At 32.2% G+C, this 20078-nt stretch overlaps 1 pseudogene; it reads left to right on the forward strand.

Moving 5' to 3' along the window:
• The window catches only part of LOC107876487, a 35700-nt pseudogene extending 16201 nt beyond the window's left edge, over window positions 1-19499 (forward strand).
• The last annotated feature ends 579 nt before the right edge of the window (window positions 19500-20078 follow it).

Raw genomic sequence — 20078 nt, forward strand, 5'->3', positions numbered from 1 at the left:
CTTTTTTGACAAACACTAGATTCAGGAGCAGTAACAAAACCAGATAAAACATCACCAGGTGTAGGAGCAAAACATGAAGCCACAGGTATCTTACACACCCTTATAGCAACCTTATTAATTGGACAATCCCTGAGTTGATGGTCTACCTAGATACACGAGAAGCATTTTTCCTTTACTTCATTGCACGAACCCCAATGAGGACGACCATAGAATTGACAAGGAGGTCACGAAGAAATTGATTGACCTCCACTTAACTAAGATTAGGCACCCTGCACCTAGAAATTTTCACCACCATGATAATGTTTGTTGCCCAAATGGTATGAACTACTTTTAGAAGAGTAGGAACCAAAATTTCCCCACTTTACTTTCTGCCATTTGCCACCATCTTGACCACCTTGAGACTGAGCACCTCCCTAGACAAAAAAACTTCTCCTCTTACCCTGCCTATTTCAAAACTTTGCTTATTTTCTATTTCCATCCTCCACTTGTTGCTTATGAATAGTTAACCTAGAGATATCCATATTTTTAATCAGTAAGGCAGTCTTGCTCTCCAGATTCAAATGTCGATTTAACCCAAAGGTGAACTTCCTCATTTTTTCCCACATGTCAGCCACTAAATCAGGAGCATACCTTTGCAATTAATGAAACTTAAAGGTGTATTCCTTGACAAACATTCTCCCCTGCTTGAGGTTCAGAAACTCTTCCATCTTTACTTTCCTCAATTCTTGGGGAATGACATGATTTAAGAAGGATTTAGAAAAAGTATCCCACAAGACTGATTCATCCACATCACCCCTATCCCTGTACCACTCTTTATACCACTGATATGTAATATCTTTAAAGCTGTAAAGTTTACCCCCTCCACATTAGTAGCCTGCATCACCTAAAATATAATTTTTCATTTCATCGAAGAAGCCCTGTTGATCCTCCTCTACCTGCAATCCAAAATAAGTGGGAGGACCCATCTTCATAAATTGGCCAACCCTTATGGCCTCAACAGACAAAGTAGTAGTCACACCTTACTTAGCCTGAGTAGTGACCAGATGAGCAATAACATAAATAGACTAACGGAAATCTGTATTAGTCACCTAGCCTTAAGGATTACTAGTAGCAACTAGTGGAATTCTAGAACTATCAAGGATAAAACTGTGAGATTGAAGATAAACCCCAGAAGTAGGATGCACCCCTTCAATATTACCCCAAAATAGGATAGAAGAATTTTCTTGTGTTCCAAATCTATGAGGCTTGATCTGATAGACGAACAAATAAGGATTAGAGGATATTTCAAGATTGAGACTCCAAACTTGGAAATAGAATACCAAGAAAGTAAACCATTGCTTAATTTCTTGTAGCCTCGCCCTTGTGAGTGTGGTGTATAATACACCCCTAAAAGAGACTCTACTCGACATGGCATTATGGAGTCCCAATTCAACATGAACCTGGCTTTGATACCAACTTGACATAACCCACCTTTGAACCTTATTGTAATGGGTATCCTAAGTCTAACCAGGACAGAAGACTACCCCCATTACCCAACCCAACCTCCAACCACCTGCCCTGAAATGGCTGAATTTCAAGAATGTAACAAGACAGTGTAACAACTCATATAATGACTCTGGGAGTAGATCACAACTGTGACTGATCCAACCAAGTCTAGCTATCCCATACCAATAATCCAACCATACCAAACCATACTAAAATAAGGGCCATAACCAAGGATGTTCTAAAATATAATATAATTAGTCCCAAAATGAAATAGGATGGAACAACCAATAATCTCCTCCAATAATGTCATCCCTTCAGCTTATTTTAATGCCAAGGCTGACAACAATACTGATCTCGCCCATTCCAAACCATAGAAGTACTCCAAAGCCTCTAAACAAAAGAGTAATGAAATTCAGTTGGTATATGCCCCCAACCATAGCTAAAACCAATATCCAAAACAAAATCAAAGTGTATAGAAATATCCATAACATGAAATAAAGCCTTCAAAAAGGATGGAAGCTCACCACTTTAGATCAAATGATGTCCCCAAGTCAATCACTATGTAGGAGGAGCAGAAAGACTGCTTCCTACATATCTTAGGTATACAACCGCTAATAGATGAATTTAGCGAGTGACTGCTAACATGATCTCAGGGAAGGATAAAATAATACCATTTATAAAACTAAGTAAAACCATTCATATGCACACTAACATACATATATATATATAACCATGTTGGGAAAAGGGACCAAGTTTAGCATGCCCTTAAAACCTTTACCTAAGGTGTGTAGCTTTGTTATACTAAACTACCCATGGGCTATATGGGTTCGGCCCCTCCTGCTGAAAGGGCCCCAGTATGTATAGCCACACGATCAGGGAAGAAAAACTTGGGATGACTAGTACATCCCCCAAATATAGAGTGACATCTTGCACGCAGTCACCAAGACCAACCTTATCTCAGCAAATATGAGTTTTCAGTTTTGGTCCCCTTGGGACCTCCAGCTTTTATGGGTTTGCTACACATCCTACAATTATTGCCTAATTAAAACCAATTTCCAAATAACCAAACCATTATCCATTTGTTAACCAAGGCCATTATTATTAGTATAACCATACCAATCTTTACTAGCAAGTATTATCCATAGCTAACCAAATATAGGTTTAAGGGGACTTTCAAGTGCTCTTCTATTTACTATGTTAAAACACATGGGGGGTTCCATGTGCCCCTCAAGAATAACTATTATCCATTTACCATTAAAAGCTATTTAAACCATGCACAATGCTTTTACTAAGTTTTAAAACAATCAAGAGTTCTATTAAAAGTAGTCAATGCAATGAACATATCTTTATAAGTATTTTGACAAACACATTGGGAGCATAATATGACCAAAACCAATTCCAATTACCTTTAAACCATCCCCATACTATTAAATTATCCAAAAACACCATTAATGTATATAAAAGCATAACTAAATCCATGGGAAACCATAACCAACCATTTAATATCAAAACTACCAAATCATATTTGAAAGCCAAAATTATACAATCAATAAAATCATGAAAACATTTACAAAAATTACGCCTTTCATTAGAAGTAACAATGAAGGAAGAGAAAATGCCTTAAACCAAGATTATTATGGAAAGAAATAACCAAAGAAAGCCCCAAATTGATCCTTTAATTGAAACCCTAGCTTTCCTTTCCTAAAAGCTCTTGAAAAAATTATAAAGTGTTTTAGAAGAGTTTGTAAGGGTTAATGAATGGAATAATAGGGTAAATAACCTTCCAAATATTTTTGAATGTTGTGGGACCCTATTAGGATAACTGGGAAAATATCCAGAATACCCCCACTTAAGTTATACCAAAATCTCATCACACGAATACGACTGACCCACACGAGTCATACCCCACCCTCAACCTTGGGATCACACACTATCTATTATGTGATTCATCCAACCAAGTTGTATCTAAAGAATACGATCCATACCATTCATTCATACCCTTTTAAGATTTATGATCAAGGAAGATTCAGACTCTGTCCACCATACGAGCCCATGGTATGACTCACACCCTGGCTTATGTCTCGTGGTAAGACACTCATACTCAGATCAAACTTAAGTTACCAAGTAAAAGATTAAGTTAAAGAAACAAATGATCCATAACCACCAATACTGCTCGTACCCCTAAGTTGTATCCATTCCAGTAACCAAAATCCATACTACCAACCAACATGGTCAGTATACAACTGGAACTTACCATCCATACCCCAACATACGACTCATACCCTCGAGTCGTATTGGGTCCAGTGACAAAAATTCTAGAAAATTTTCTAAGGGTCAAAACCCAGGGTATTATAGTATTGATGTCCTTATAATAATGATGCATAGGTTATGTTTTTGATAGCTTGTCTCCTTGAAGAAGCTTTAAGAAAATAGAAAGTGAAGGTTACCAATTCGTGAGCTATATTTGAATTTAAGGTAGGTTAGCCTTACTTCTTGTTAGATTGATCTTTATTATAGTATGGCTTTGATATCTTGATAAGATTGGGGGTTTAAGTATTGAAGTGGTAGATGATAGTGTTTTGCATTAGTTGAACAACTTAGGCTATTGAAACTCATAAAGTGTAATACTTGAATTATAGTCTAGAGCCTTGGTTAGTTGGACTTATTATCTTATGAATAGCATGAGAATACTCTAGTTTCTCTAATTAGATAAAAGTGAACTTATCACTATTGTTAAATAGTAACTTGAACTTAGTTGTGTATAGTTATGAAAATTTCCCTAGTAGCTTGGGCTGAATTTAGAGTAATACTTGAGAAAGAATTGTACCTTAGAATTAGTGTAGATTGATAAACCTTTATGACATGACTTAGATGTCTTAGCTTAGTCCTAGGTAGAAGTTAGACTATTTGAGAAAATTAGGTTATTAGAAGCGGAACTTGACCCGCCTTAAGTTTGGACTTTGTTGTTTTAGTAGAGACCTAGATAATTTTTAAATGCATAGAATATACCTTTGGCAATATAATGGCTAACCCTGGTAAATAGTTTATTCATGATGTTGGTGTTGAAAATGTTTTGCATGATTACTTGCTAGATTAGTGATAATTTTGGATAGTAATGAATTGTCTTATCGATTGAACCAATGAATATGCTATCACTTAATTAATTGACTAAATTACCATGCGGGCCTTAGAGTATGTTATCTCATAATACATTCAAGCCTTGTAATTAAGCTAATATTAATGCTAATAATCTTCTTGTTCTACTAATGTGAAAAATGTTAATAAAAAGGGGCTCTAGAAGATACAATTAAGGCTTTGTACTTGAAAATGCTAATGATTATGTCAAGCCCTGTAAATTAGTGAGTGTTCATACCATATAGATATATTTTTTCATGCACATATTAATATATTGTGTTGATAATGAATGATGAAGTACGACGATATGTATTTCTTTGCTTTTCTTTCACTCTATCCCCCATGGGGCTTACATTTACTATTGTCTTTTTTTCTTTTATATGTGTGGTGATTTGGGTAAGTCTAGAGGATATATTGATTATATGATAATGCCAAGTAAGTCCAAAGAATATATTGATGATATGATTATTCCCGGTAAGTTTGGAGGATATATTAATGATATGGTGATGCTTGGTAAGTTCGGAGGATATATTAATTATATGATGATGCCTGGTAATTTTGGAGGATATATTGATGATATGATGATGCCCGGTAAGTTCAGAAGATATATTGATGATATGATGATGCCCGGTAAGTTCGGAGGAGATATTTATATTCGTATGGTAAACATGTTTATATATGTTTATGTGTAGTTATGCCCATATATGATTACATTCGTATGTGCTTTGAAGATATGATGCTATTATTGGGATATCGGTTATGATTCTTTGATACTAATCACTTATTTAGCGGTGTAGTTTTTGCTAATGTTGAATAGTGAGTAGAAGTAGATATGCCAAATAATGAATTAGGACAATTTGGTAAATGCGATATTGTGTGGTATTTGAGGATTCATCTAGTTAGTATCATTGGATAAATTAATTAAGGTATATTTCTTATTAAGTGAGTTATGTGGTGACTAGTTGACTACTAAGTGACTATCTTACTTGACGGCTTGAAGTCTATAATTCTAGTTAGTGAACCTTGTTTGGTTAAAATATGGTAAATATTCAATTGTGGTTGCTACGTGGCTAATGGAGATACTAGGTTAGTATAGGTGAAGATTAATGATATTGATTACTAAGTTATGATGTCGTTTATCTATTAATTGAGGATTTGCATATTAATTATTCTAGATACTAAAAGATGTTAATGGTTGGATATATAAGAGTATAATGATAATTAGTGGCCCTTTTCAAGATTTAGATTAGTTCTATAATGTTGATTAGAAATGAGTATTTTTTAAATGCGTCTATGGTCTAATAGAGAACCTCAATTAGATGTTGTATGTTGGTTGATTAGGGAATAATTATTAGTTACTATCCCATGAATAAAGATTATGTAAAGAATCAGTTAGGCTAATAACTAGAGGCCCTTTGATGACTAGCGAATTAGTAGTTTAATAACGAATATTGGTTAGTTAATAGTAGTGCGTATATCGAGTATATCGATGAGATAGTTTTCTAAAAAGTGATATGATTATGGGTATTAGTACCTTGGTATATGTTATGTAATTAAGAAAATGGTTGATGATTATAATTGTTGGCAATTGACCGTTGATGGGAAATGTGGATAACCATGGAAATTGAGAAGTGTGTCGTATATATATTTACATTGATGAATTATTCCTTGGTGCACTCTCCAGTGGTATGGGACACCATGATGAGTTTTTTACTTTATTAACGATGTGGATTCCTTATCTTAGCTTAGGATCAAAAGATCGATTTCTTTCTTGAAACTTGGTAAACATTTATTAGAGAGGCTTAAAATGATAATCTTATTGAAATATCAAGACTAAATTTTAGGGCGTTAATACCATGCTTCAAACTTATGTTAAAAAACCAAAAGGTTCATACTTGATAATGTAATTATTGATGAATCAACTCAAAATCTGAAAATTTCAGCAATAAGCATGAAAATATAAACATACTTGGAAATCATGCCAAAACACAATAAACCTCAAGCTCATAATAATAGAATTGAAATACTTTAACAATCTCAAAAATTCATCCTTGGACTTAAATCAAACACACACACACACACACACACATATAAATATATATATATATATATATATATATATATATATATATATATATATGTACTTAAATAATCACGATTTAATAATGAAGCTTAATTCTTGACAACTATCTTGGAAACACTTTAAAATAGCAATTTACAATAGGGATATGCAATTCATGGTATAAATCCTCAATTCCAAGCATAAATAGGTTAAATAAACATGCACTTCAAAGCTTAAATCACTTGCAAGTTCATAAACTTAAAACAAGATACTTTGGGTATAAACCCCAAATTGCGAATCATCAACATCTTTAATAAAATTCAAGTTCTTTAGGCACATGAACGAAAGATTTATTCTTGTTCAAACCCCACATACCTTAGATTATCATATCTGAGAGATGGAACCTGGATCTTGATCGTTCTTTGGAATTCTTGATCTTGAGGAAACCTAGTTTGATCTTGTTCTTGAGAGAAAAATTGAGTAAAGGGGCAATTTTATGCTTCTAGGGGCAAAAATTGTATGTTATAAATGGAGTAGGGTAAGGAGGAATGACCAAAATGCCCCTGGTACCATAAAAAACTGAATTAGCATGAAAAATAGTGTCGTAATGCTATCTCGACGCATCGCGTCGCTATCACATCGGCTTACTGCCTCTCACAAAAAACTGCATAACTTTTCGCTCGATTATCGAATTTTTACAAAATTGCTACTGTTGGAAAACTAATTCAGTTATCTAAAATTTGGTGGGTTTTGAGATGAAAAATTCCATGTATATAAAAAGTTACACATGTTTAAAGTAGACCTTTGTAGAATCGAATACCAATCTTTGGATGAATCAAAGGATCTTAGCTCTACTTGGCTCTAAGTGACTCCTATGAATATTTTTAACCTCAATAGTACTTCAAACATGAGGGTAAAGATCATGAAACTTATATCCACATGGGAATCACTTGTATTATAGCTTATATATGTAAGAACAATGGTTCATAGACTAGCACAAAAATACGGGGTATTACATTATCTCCTTCTTGTGAACATTCATCCTCGAATTTGGCTAATAAAGCTGAAAATACTGAGAAATCTGAGGCTATAAGCTATCATGCAGAACTTAAATAAACTGAATAGCTGAATCTTAAAAATAATAAGCTACTCAACTGATATGCGAGTGCATGAAGTCTAATAAAAAATAGCTATATGGCTGAGATAGAAACGAGAGTGTCAACTTGTGAGTAACCATTACTTTACGCTGGATCTGATCTCGTGAGAAAAAGATGAGAGGTTTATAACATGAAAACTCAGAGTATAACAATATCCGCCTCTTGGGATCATTCATCCCCGAATGATACTGATTTTTTTGAAATACTCGGAAAAGATTGAGATGATACACAGGATACTCACGAACTGAATCATTACTTTAATATCCGAAACTGAAAGTGATGCATGATGCGTATGCTGAACTGACTTCATAATTTACATGGATGCAAACCCATGACCTCCTGGAATGGGAATACTCAGGAAACTTCGGTAGTAAGGCTAGACTAAATCCAAAAATTGGAAATCTATAGGAGCTTATCTGATTGACTGCTACACTGAAATGCAGGCTATATGAATTGGATCATACTGACTGCCCATACTCAAATGAAGTATTTCTCCAACACTCTTCTACGAAATTCTATTAACATTAGGAAGCAAAGAATTTTGAGCATGATCTGAACAAGAGATCTGACTACAAAATCACAACATTGATACAACTGTATAGCTTGGAACATAAACATATAGATTATAAGCTAGGATAGAATTTTTAGACCTTAGGAAATGCAACTTCTTACTTTCAAGAATAGTAACTCTTCTCAAATACTCCCTCACCATACTATTCTACTTAAATACCATACTCACTTAATTCAACTTCTAATTCTCACATGGGTACTGATAAACCTATCTACTAAGGTCTAAACTAAACTAAGTCCTCTCACCATGGTCAAGCCTAACTCAAAATCACGGGGTACTACATATAACACCATAATTGAACTGGACTACCGATGTGATATGTGATGCATCATGTTGCTCCCTACCAATGCGATACATGATGTGTCGTGGCCATATCGCGTTGGCTCACTATTTTTACCTTCCAAATAGGTTTCAAACCTCGCCCAAAAAATCTAAAACTTACATGACATGTGCTATTGACAATTCCAATCATGAATTTACTTAAAGATTTACATTCCAAGGTCTAGAAGGTTGGAAACTAAAGTGCACCATATTCATCTACTTATACACCAACATGGCATTCAAGTCTGTTGTTATAACCAAATATGAGCATCTAAACAAACAGCCATAATAGCATACTCCTCGTATTCTCTAAACCTCTTTCACAATAACTCCCACACACTATCCCAAGAATATACACACACAACTTTCAACTAACCACAACATGTATCAAAGACTTGGCCTCAATATTACTTCACACATATGGCCTTAGCTAAAATAAGTATACAATGATCTTTCATCAACAAGAAACACTTACTCATCACCACTATCATTACCTAAGGAGAAGTCACTAAAAGGTTAGAATATGAGACCTTCAAGCATCGAAGGATACTATACAAAAATTAACACTTAACTGAGGCCTGGGGATAGAGAATCAATATCATAGATTCTTCAAAGTAATTTGAATTGAGGGCATACATGGCTATAAGATGAATCTCGCCAATCATTAGGAACATAGCAGGACTTATGTGAACTGATCATACTATAAAGCATGAGTACATAAGTTATGATCTGCATGATTAGAGTTTAGAATCTATGATGTCATGGAACATAATCTATACTATCGAGTGAACTGGAATTGCTTATGCTAGGAATTGGAAATATATATTATTTTCTATTATGTGCATGAACATGAACTTTGATCATGGAACTGACATATAAGGCATGATTAAATATCAGAATAACTAAAGTAAACTACTAAAACAAGAATGGATTAAGCGTCATTCTTCCTTACGTCTATTTTACAACATACTTGCACCCTTACTAGAATCTGAAAGCTTGGCTTGGTTCCTTATTCTATCATATCCCCCTTAGCTTTAAGCCATCATTCTAAGTTTGTGAACCACTATATAAACTCTAATCTAAACTGCAATCACTTTAACCTAGAGTCTGGGATATAAATTCAATACACATAAAACTAAACTTACCCTGAAGGAATACACCTTCACTTATAACACCCAAAGCTAATACCTCCTTCTGAGATTCAACTCTTATATTTCTGTATCCCCAAAGTCATCGTATAATAACATAAACACTCACCAACTTAGACTTTAACCCTTAACATACATATCTCTAAACCCTTGCTAGACCATACTAACTTTTTTCATACTCTGCGAATATCATATCTCAAAACTTATATTTTTCTCTAAACTATGAAATCAAGATCATATCAAAAGGCCCAACATTATCAATCAAAACATCTTAGCTATTTATAACACCATATACCATATAACTAGCCTTCTTTCACTTAGCAACTTAACAATACTACCAACCACACACAACATGTAATAATCTCCAAAAAATAAAGTAACCCCATATCACCTTGGGCATACTGCTATACATTATACTTGCAACACTATACTTAATGACGAATAATAAAACTCAAACTCTTTCATACATGGTTTAAGCCTACTAGATCACTTCCATACAACTAGTCATACTAGCCAAGAAATTATTACACCCACCTAGATAACCATCCACTGTTCAAACTTAAGGTCTAATGCTAAACATGATTTAGCAACCCACCGTACATACCATTTTTGCCTAAAAGCTATCAAATAAGACATCAAAAAACACTACTCCACTAAAGCCTTAAATGACAATAGTAATCAGTCATAATCATATGTGCTATCTTATTTACAATCCATTAACACATCCTCCTTCTACATATTATTACTATTCACCCATCTATATACTTAACTTGTTTCAGAGTTGTATAAGTTTTAATTAAAACTCTTTTTTGAAACCCCAGGGGAGGTCTAAATTAATGATACTAAACCACCAAATACTTCATTAATACCCTATACCTTTAAAACATAATAAATACCATTTATAACTCCTTTCGTACTTCAAGAAAATAATAATTCACCTTAACTAATAATTCATTCTCTACCCCCACTAAACGAACACAATAGGACATATTACCATAATGTAAAAATCAATAGCATTCATAAGCTTATCTCTATACTTTATATCAATCGTCATTCCCACTTTTCTTATCACTATACTTCTATACCCATACTTCCAACTATAAGAAGGTTCTACTACTTATGAATCATAACAATCTAGGTTGCAATATCCCTTAATGCAAACTCTATTCAATAATCTAGATTCATACTATCTCCTCTTATGAGCACTATTAGTATTGAAGGAATAATGAGAAATCTGAATACATATCTTATTTTGTCTTGAATATACAACTCCTATGGGTGAGAACATAAACTTTCAACTTAAGGAACTTAACACACTAGGGAGCTCCTCTCAAGCCCTTTGTGTGACTTCTAAAATTTCTGCTAGTAAATCTGAGAGCACTATTTGGGGAAGGAATGGAACTTGCTAATTATGTTATATCAAGAATAAGTCATAGATGGGGGAGTACAGATTAACATTATGAATTCTGAGAAATAATCTAAAATCACATCTGACTTGGGCTTAGTGTACTTTTTTCATGAACATTAATGAAGTTCTTCAAAGTTTGAGACTTGAAAGCATTGATGAGATACTTTTGAGCCTGCATACAATCCCATAACTATCTGTAGGGGCTATCTGAGAAAGCTCTATCGGTAAAGATTTAAGCTTGACTGTTTCTGTTACCTTGAAAATAAAGAAAAGGTGGTCTGAATAGAGCAAGATGAGAATCTGTATAAGTTTCTTAGATGACCTTTCTATAGCACAATTTGAAACTTGAAAGAAGTGAAACATTTCCAAAATTCCCTATAGCCTCTCGAAGAAAAGTACAAACATCTCCATACCTTTCTGCAAGACTCTAGTAGACAAGAATTCATAGACACCCTAGGGCATGTGAACCTTGTGCTTTCATACCAAGTTCGTAACACCCCAAAAATCTATCCCAAGATGTCACACGATGCTTAGGACCACAAGTGATCCCAAGCTAATTCTTATACTTAAAAAACTCATGAGCAACTGATTAAGACATAAATTTGAAGGAAAGTGTAGAAAATAAATCTTTTATGAACTTGATTTATACAAAACTACATTAAGATGAATACAATACAACTCTGCTTATACAAAACAAAACTAAAAAGCAACGTTTATAGAACTAACTCTAACTGAAATATGTGAAACCTTTACTATACTAACTATAGTTAGTTAGGATGTGACCCCAACTATCACTAATCAATACATAAGAATAACAAAGAAATAACAATAGTAAATCTAACAGGAGCCCCCAAAATAGGAGGACTCATCATCTGCTGGCTGGAATTTTGCAGTTGTCTGATTCTGACTACACATACTACAACTTGTACCTACATTATGAGATAATGTAGTACATAGACATATATGTGGATCGTTACTTTGAGGATGTACTAGGTATATGGGGTGCATCCAATAACTAAACAATATCATCAATCTTTATAAAATCATGCATGCTAATGTAAATGACTCACATAGCTTGAGTAAATCGGAAATCTAAATCTCGTAAATCCTGATATAATAAAGCATGTAATATAAATTCCGTGAGTCATTACATTTGTTCTAAATTATGCATTCTTTTTTTGTTCTCAAATGTTGTAAACTAAATGAAATCTAAAATTCATTCTACATAGAAAATACTTTATCTCAAAACTTTAACTCAATAGGCTTGTTTCAAGAGTGGGGGACATTTTCGAAACTTTAGGGAAAACTTTGGGAACTTGAAAAATCTTAAAACATTAGCTTTCAAAACATATACTTTTATCTTAAGGAGAATAGAGGATTTCTTTTGAATCTTAGGGATTTTAGAACTTTGGGAGACTGTCGGAGTTTCTTCTAACCAATATAAACCATATGAGCTGACATGGAGTCCAACGTGTTGCCCACGTTAGGGAGAGCTATTCTATCCTTACTATTGGAATAGAACCTTAACTTAAGTGAACACTTGTCTTAGCCCACTATGGGCAAATCATAAACCTATGATGGCACATAGTTTCGGGGCATGAACCTTTGGAATCAAACTCAACTCGGTGCTAAATACTACTCCCATACTTATTGCTGAAAATTTTTAGGAAATCCACCTTAAAATAACATAAGGGTTTATAATCAAGACAAATTATGCTTCTCTTATTTAAAACTCAAAATTTATGAACAATGTGGATTCCTTATCTTAGCTTTGAATCAAAAGATCGTTTTCTTTTTTGAAACTTGGTAAACAATTATCTGAGAGGTTTAAAATCATAATCTTCTTAATATATCGAGACTAAATCTTAGGGCATAAAGACCATGCTTCAAAATTATGTTAAAATACCAAAAGGTTGATACTTGATAATATAATTATTGATGAATCAACTAAAAATCTGGAAATTTCAGCAATAAGCATGAAAATATAAACATACTTAGAAATCATGACAAAACATAATAAATTTTAAGCTTAAAATAATAGAATTAAAATACTTTTATAGTCTCAAAAATTCATCCTTGGACTTAGAGCGTGTATATATATATATATATATATATATATATATAAAATCATGATTTCATAATGAAGCTTAATTCTTGACAACTATCTTGGAAATACTTTAAAATAGCAATTTACAATAGGGATATGCAATTGATTGTATAAATACTCAATTCAAATCATAAATAGGTTGAATAAACATGCATTTCAAAGCTTAAATCACTTGCAAGTTCATAAACTTAAAACAAGATACTTTGGGTATAAACCTCAACTTGCGAATCATCAAAATCTTTAATAAAATACAAGTTCTTTGGGCACAAGAACTAAAAAAATTTTCTTGTTCAAAGCCCACATACCTTAGATTATCTTATCTAAGAGATGAAACCCGGATCTTGATCTGTTCTTTGGAATTCTCGATCTTGTGGAAACCTTGTTTTATCTTGTTCTTGAGAAAAAAATTGAGTAAAGGAGAAATTTCATGCTTCTAGGGGCAGAAATATTATGTTATAAATTGATTAGGGTGAGGGGGAATGACCAAAATGCTCCTAGACCTATAAAAAAACTGAATTAGCATGAAAAATAGTGCCGTAACACGATCTAGAAGCGTCGTGTCGCTATTGCGTCGGCTTACTTCCTCACACAAAAAACTGCATAACTTTTGGCTCAGTCATCGAATTTTTGCAAAATTGGTATCGTTTGAAAGATAATTCAGTTATCTATAATTTGGTGGGACTTAAGAACAAAAATTTCATATCTATAACAAGTTATATATGTTTAAAGTAGATGCTTTTAGAATTAAATACCAATCTTTGGATGAATCAAAGGATCTTAGCTCTACTTGGCTCTAAGTGACTCCTATGAACATTTTTAACCTCAATAGTACTTTAAATATGAGTTTAAAGATCTAAAAAATTATATCCACAAGGTAATCACTTGGATTATAGCTTATAGACATAAGAACGATGGTTCATAGATTAGTACAAAAATGCGAGGTATTATAATAAGTCCTTCATGTTGGGCCTGTGTTAGGGTTCTGTGTCAAAATGGGAGTATTAAAGTAGTACACTTATTGAGATCTAAATGATTGAATTTAAATAAAAAAATTAAATACATAGTTATAAGCTAAGATCTAAATGATCAAAATTTTAATTTTTAGTCAGTACAAATAAATAAAGCATAAAATACTTTTTTAGTTTTAAAAGTCATAAAAGAACATTGTTTTTTTAATATATTAAAAATAAAAAAATTCACATAAATTAATATAATAAGATATAAATATTGGGCTCATGTTCAGCACGGGCGATATACCACTAGTTATTATTTTGATATTATTATTATTGTTGTCGTTGTTGTTGTCGTTGTCATTGTCGTTGTTGTTGTCGCAGTTGTTGTTGTTGTTGTTGTTGTTATTGTAGTTGTTGTTGTTGTTGTTGTTGTAGCTGTTGCTGTTATTGTTGTTGCTGCTTTTGTTGCTGCTATTGTTGTTGTAGTTGTTGTCTTCTACATACTACGTACACCTATTACTACTTCTATCACTACTATTAATTATTGTTATTATTATTATTTTAATAATATTATTATATGTACATAAAATATATTTAATTATATTTTATAGCATTTTAATTTTAAATGAGATAAGTTTGAAATAATAATGTCTATTAGAACTCTTCAAGTATGAGTTTTTACTTTTAAGATAATGAAAAAAAATTGTTTCAAAAAGGATAATGTAGTTCAAATCTAAATACTTGATCATTCATTTTGAAAATTTTTTTTACAATATTTTTTAAGTTTGTCCTAAAATTACCACGTGGTTTCTCAATAACTTTTCACTTCTCTTCTTCTGGTACTTTTAATTTTGTTTATATATATATATATATTTCCCAAGACGAACTTCAATTCTTTATGAAATGAAATTGATATTTAAAAACTAGATACCTTTTTTCTTATTTATGTGTGATAGATATGAGGAAGACCAAGAGATCAAACAATATCTTATTTATTACGTACTTTCATCTGGATGAAAAAATTTATTTTATATTACATAATAAAAAACTAAAAACAAGTTATACGAAGGAAACTATTTTCTTAAAAATAACTGTGTAGTCACTTCTCCGGAGAGATTATAAATATTAATCTCTTATCTCTTCCTAACTGTGCTTGCTTGGAACTCTGAACTTTTGTGATGCGTTCTCTTCTTCTTATAATGCTCTTTTATATGCAAAAACGTCGACTCATTGCTTTATTGTGAAAAGATACAAGTTAGCACTAAAAAGGATACCTAATAACACGTGCCTAGGCTTTGAAGTTATGCTCAAAGTTGATTGGAGACATGTCGATGTGAGGCTCGAGATTGATTAGTGATATGTTTAAGGGTTGTAATGAAGAGGTTATAGCTAAAGTGATTTATTTTCCAGAATAAATCTTTCAAGCTACCTAGTTGCAGAACTCCCATTGGTTGCATCTAGGTAATAACGTATCAAGTCAATGATCCTCCTAAATTTATCCGAACTGGACTAAGTGTCTTTCTAGTTCTGATTTTACCACATATCATGGTCTACTCCATTATTATTCTACATTCTATTTTCCTTACACAACTTGAGCTATATGCACTCTCTAGAGCATGTCTTCTCTAATAGTTGTGTATGTTTATATATTATTATTTATTCATAATTATTAATGGTTTGTTTAGTTTTTCCATAAGCAAAATTTTCAAAAAATAAATAAATCTATTTAAGTGTTTCTTATGTTAAAAAGTAATCTCCTCAAAGAAGACATATTTTGATAGTATTTCGTTACCAAAATGATTTTACAAAGAGGAAAAATAAATTTCCTCACTTATGAGTGAAAGTTATTTTTCTTTATGAGCATTAACTAATCTCAAGTTTTATTTAGTACTCCATATCACTTTCTCTATTCAACATTTAGATATTATTTTTTATTTTCTTAACACTCAAAGTTCTCTTCAAATTAGTATTCAAAATTTCCTGAAACTATCAAAATCTTGTCTCAACTTTTTTTATTTTTATCATACACAAATCAAACATTGAAAATGAATTAAAGTGAAAACAATTTGATAAAAAATATTTTCCTTCATATTGACAATTTTTGAGAAAAAAAAAATTAATTTCTTTGCCAACTCCAAACTAAGTTTTTAAAGATCACCAGAAACTCAAAAAGTGAGTTTGAAAAATATCTCCTTCATTCATTTTTATTTGTACACAATAAACTTTACACACCAGCCATGTAGTTAATCAATTAAACTATTAATATTTTTTGGCTTTGTTTTATCATTAATTTCTCAATTTAATTTCTTTTTTGATTGCCTTATGGGCCACAAGAATAGAAGGGTAGTGATAGAAAAAATAATAAAACTAACTTAAAGAATGGATATTTCTGTGAAAGTTTTTACTTTTTGTAACAACATTTATCGATCTGGTACTAACCTTTCTACCTTTGTGACAACACAAATTGTTGATTTTATCGATCTGGCACTAATCTTCATAATAGTCATGATAGTTTTCATTCAACTGGGGAATAGGCAACTAATATGTTTAACAAATCGCCATCAAATAATTTCGAGTTAATTGATAATCTAACATGTGCATATTTATTGCTTTAAATGTTGAAGAAAAAATGTTTAAAATAACTTATTTGAGAGACAAGAATTAAATGTATAGGGTCGTGAACCCCAGTCTAATATTTCCTTTTCTTGAAATAGGCTAATACAGTTATGATCCAAATCAATTTATTCCTCAGTGAGCCAAAAATTTGAAGAAGCAATAGAGAGATTTTCCTTCAAGGAGGTAAGATCATCTATTCGTCTATGTACCAACTATCAACTACCCAACGCCTAGAAAATAAAAAGAAAAACAAATAAATAAAACACTATGATTTCTCTCTTTTGGCATACCAAAAACAATCTTTTACCTTCTCAAACACTTGCAAGAATTTTGTTTCATTCTAATATTCTTGTGGAGTTGGTTAAGGAGATCTCACAAATTCACCATTTCACCATTATCACTTTTATACACACCAAACTGAAAGATGTCTTCCACGCAAGAGATGTTTGATTGATTTCTAGTTGATGCAATTTCTCCAAATATGATTCAAGAATTGGAGGTAACATGGACCTATAATTGCCATTGGATAATCTAAGGAGCAGCGGAAGGTATGAAACTTTCATGGCAAACCCAAATATTCAACAGGAAAGATTTTGACTTTCAGGGCATTGCTCCTTATTCAGCAAAAAAAGGTATAGATATGCACTTTCTTAGATCAAAGCTTCTCTTTCTGAACATGGTTTTGTAAGGCCAAGGCCCATGTTAAAACATTCCTAAAAGGAGGAGAAAAAATTATGGGAAACAATTTTAGAAGTAATTAAAATTGGGGATTTAATTTTAGTTTTATGAATTAGTTCTCAAATAATGAAGCTAGTTTTTCATAAGAGGTATCATGAGGTACTTGATATTTTTGAGTTATTATAATGTGAAGGTAATATTCAGTCAGATAATAGCATCTATGGTGCTTTAATAACTGTCTGTATTAGGTTAAGGTCGATTAGATGGGTTAAGCGGGTGCATTTTTATATGGTTAGTTATGGATTAGGGTGTTTTCGGTGAACATAAAATGTAGGATGATGTTTGATTCATGTAGCACATTTGATGATATAATTGAGAGGAACTCAATTTCTTATAATACAATGGTTGGAGGACTAGTCAATTTAGGTGATTAGTTAGAGGCTTTTAGGTTATTTTTCATGATTTAGGAAGAGAATCTACTGTTGATTCTAGGATATTTTGCAACAATAATTTGAGCCTCTTCAGGATTAGATGTTATTTATTTGGGACAATAGTTGCATTATTGTTCTTTGAAAATGGGGAAAGATGATAATCATTTAATATCTTTTTCTTTAATTGACTTATACAAAAAATGTGGTAGCATAGAGAATGTTTCAGTTTTTTTGATAAGATGCCAAAAAAGGTCTACAGTTGAGTGGAATACTATAATTGTTGGCTATGCACTCCATGGCTACAGTGAGGAGGCTTTATGTATGTATTATAAGATGTGATATACTAGTATCAAAATGGATCACTTCGTATTTTAAATCATTATTAGAGTTTGAGATTAGCTTTAGCGAAGCATGCTAAACAAACTCTAGCTAGGTTACTTCAGCATGGATTTGGATTAGATATAGTTACATATACAAAACTAATGGATTTATCTATGAAATGAGAGAGGATAGAAGATTCTCATAACATTTTTGAATGGATTCCCTAAATGAATATTATTTCTTAGAATATCGTAATTGGTGGATACGCTAATTATGGTAGAGGAATTGAGGCTGTTAAACTATTTGAGCAAATGGTTTGAGAAGGAATGATACCTAATTATGTTGCTTTTCTATTATTTTTATCTCCACGATATTATTCAAGTTTATTAGACTATGAGTGGGAAATATTTGAATAAATGGATAGAGATTACAAGGTGAAGACTCAAGCAATGCACTATGCATGTATGATTGAATTATTGGGTACAAAGGGCTTTCACATGAAGCTTTTACATTAATCACTGATGCATCTTTAGGTCTATTATAAATATGCGGGTGGCCTTATTGACCACCTATAGAGTCCATAAGAATTTTGAATTAGGAAAATTACAGTTAAGAAACTCCACGGAATGGAACCAAAAAAACTCAACAATTATGTTATGTTTTTGAATATCTATAATAGATCAAGCAAACATGATGAAGCTGCTACAGTTGGTCAAACACTAAAGTGAAAAGGATTCAGAATAAATCCTATATTCACATGGATAAAAACAAAGAAGCATTCATAAATTTTCTTTATTGGAGATAATTACCATGTGAAGACTAAGGAGATATATGAAAAAACGGATGAGATTATGCTAGAGATCTCTATGTATGGCTATGTTACAGGAGGAGAAATCTTACTCCCTGATGTTGATAAACAAGAAGAAAAATTGTCGCATTATCATAGTAAAAAGTTGGAAATATATTTTGGGCTCATAAGCATATCCACTTCAACCTCACTACAACTTGTTCAGAGCCATAGGATCTAGAACAATTGCCACAGTGTAATTAAGTTGATAGTTATTGCATCTCTTTACACACGCAAGTGTACGTGGTTGTACAAGTAATAAATGATATAAGTTCAAATATCATACTCACAGGAATTTGGCAAATTAATTTCTAGCTTAAATTCTTAGACGAGTTATTCAGAAAGTAACCAAGAGTAGAGAATGATTTGTATGTTTCAAAAGCAAATAAAAATGAACGTAACCAATTCATAGATTGGTTGTCTTGTAATTAAAATTTGAGAAAAGATCTAGCATTGTGGTTTTTTCAGAATCTAGTTGTCCTTTCCAATCATTTGTGTAATTTTCTTTCCTAAGTTACCAGTTGTAGGTTAATTATACCTATATTGAACCTTTTTCCGACAACTTTAAGCCTACTAGACTATCCCTAATGCATATATTTCTATAACTATAGATTAATAGTCAAATTCATAAAGATATCGCCAAGATCAACTAAGCTAGGTCACAAGGAATATTTATATCCTTAGTGATAAATCCATTCCCTTTTCCTATAAGGTTCACACACTCACCCTATTTCCTCTATTTATTCTTGTTGTTTCCTTTTTCAAGTCCAACATATAAGCTGTGTATAATATTCCTACAATGTGATAAAAAATGAATAATTGCAAGCAAGAATAAATA

This window comes from Capsicum annuum, chromosome 7 (assembly GCF_002878395.1).
Source record: "Capsicum annuum cultivar UCD-10X-F1 chromosome 7, UCD10Xv1.1, whole genome shotgun sequence".
Taxonomy (NCBI): domain Eukaryota; kingdom Viridiplantae; phylum Streptophyta; class Magnoliopsida; order Solanales; family Solanaceae; genus Capsicum; species Capsicum annuum.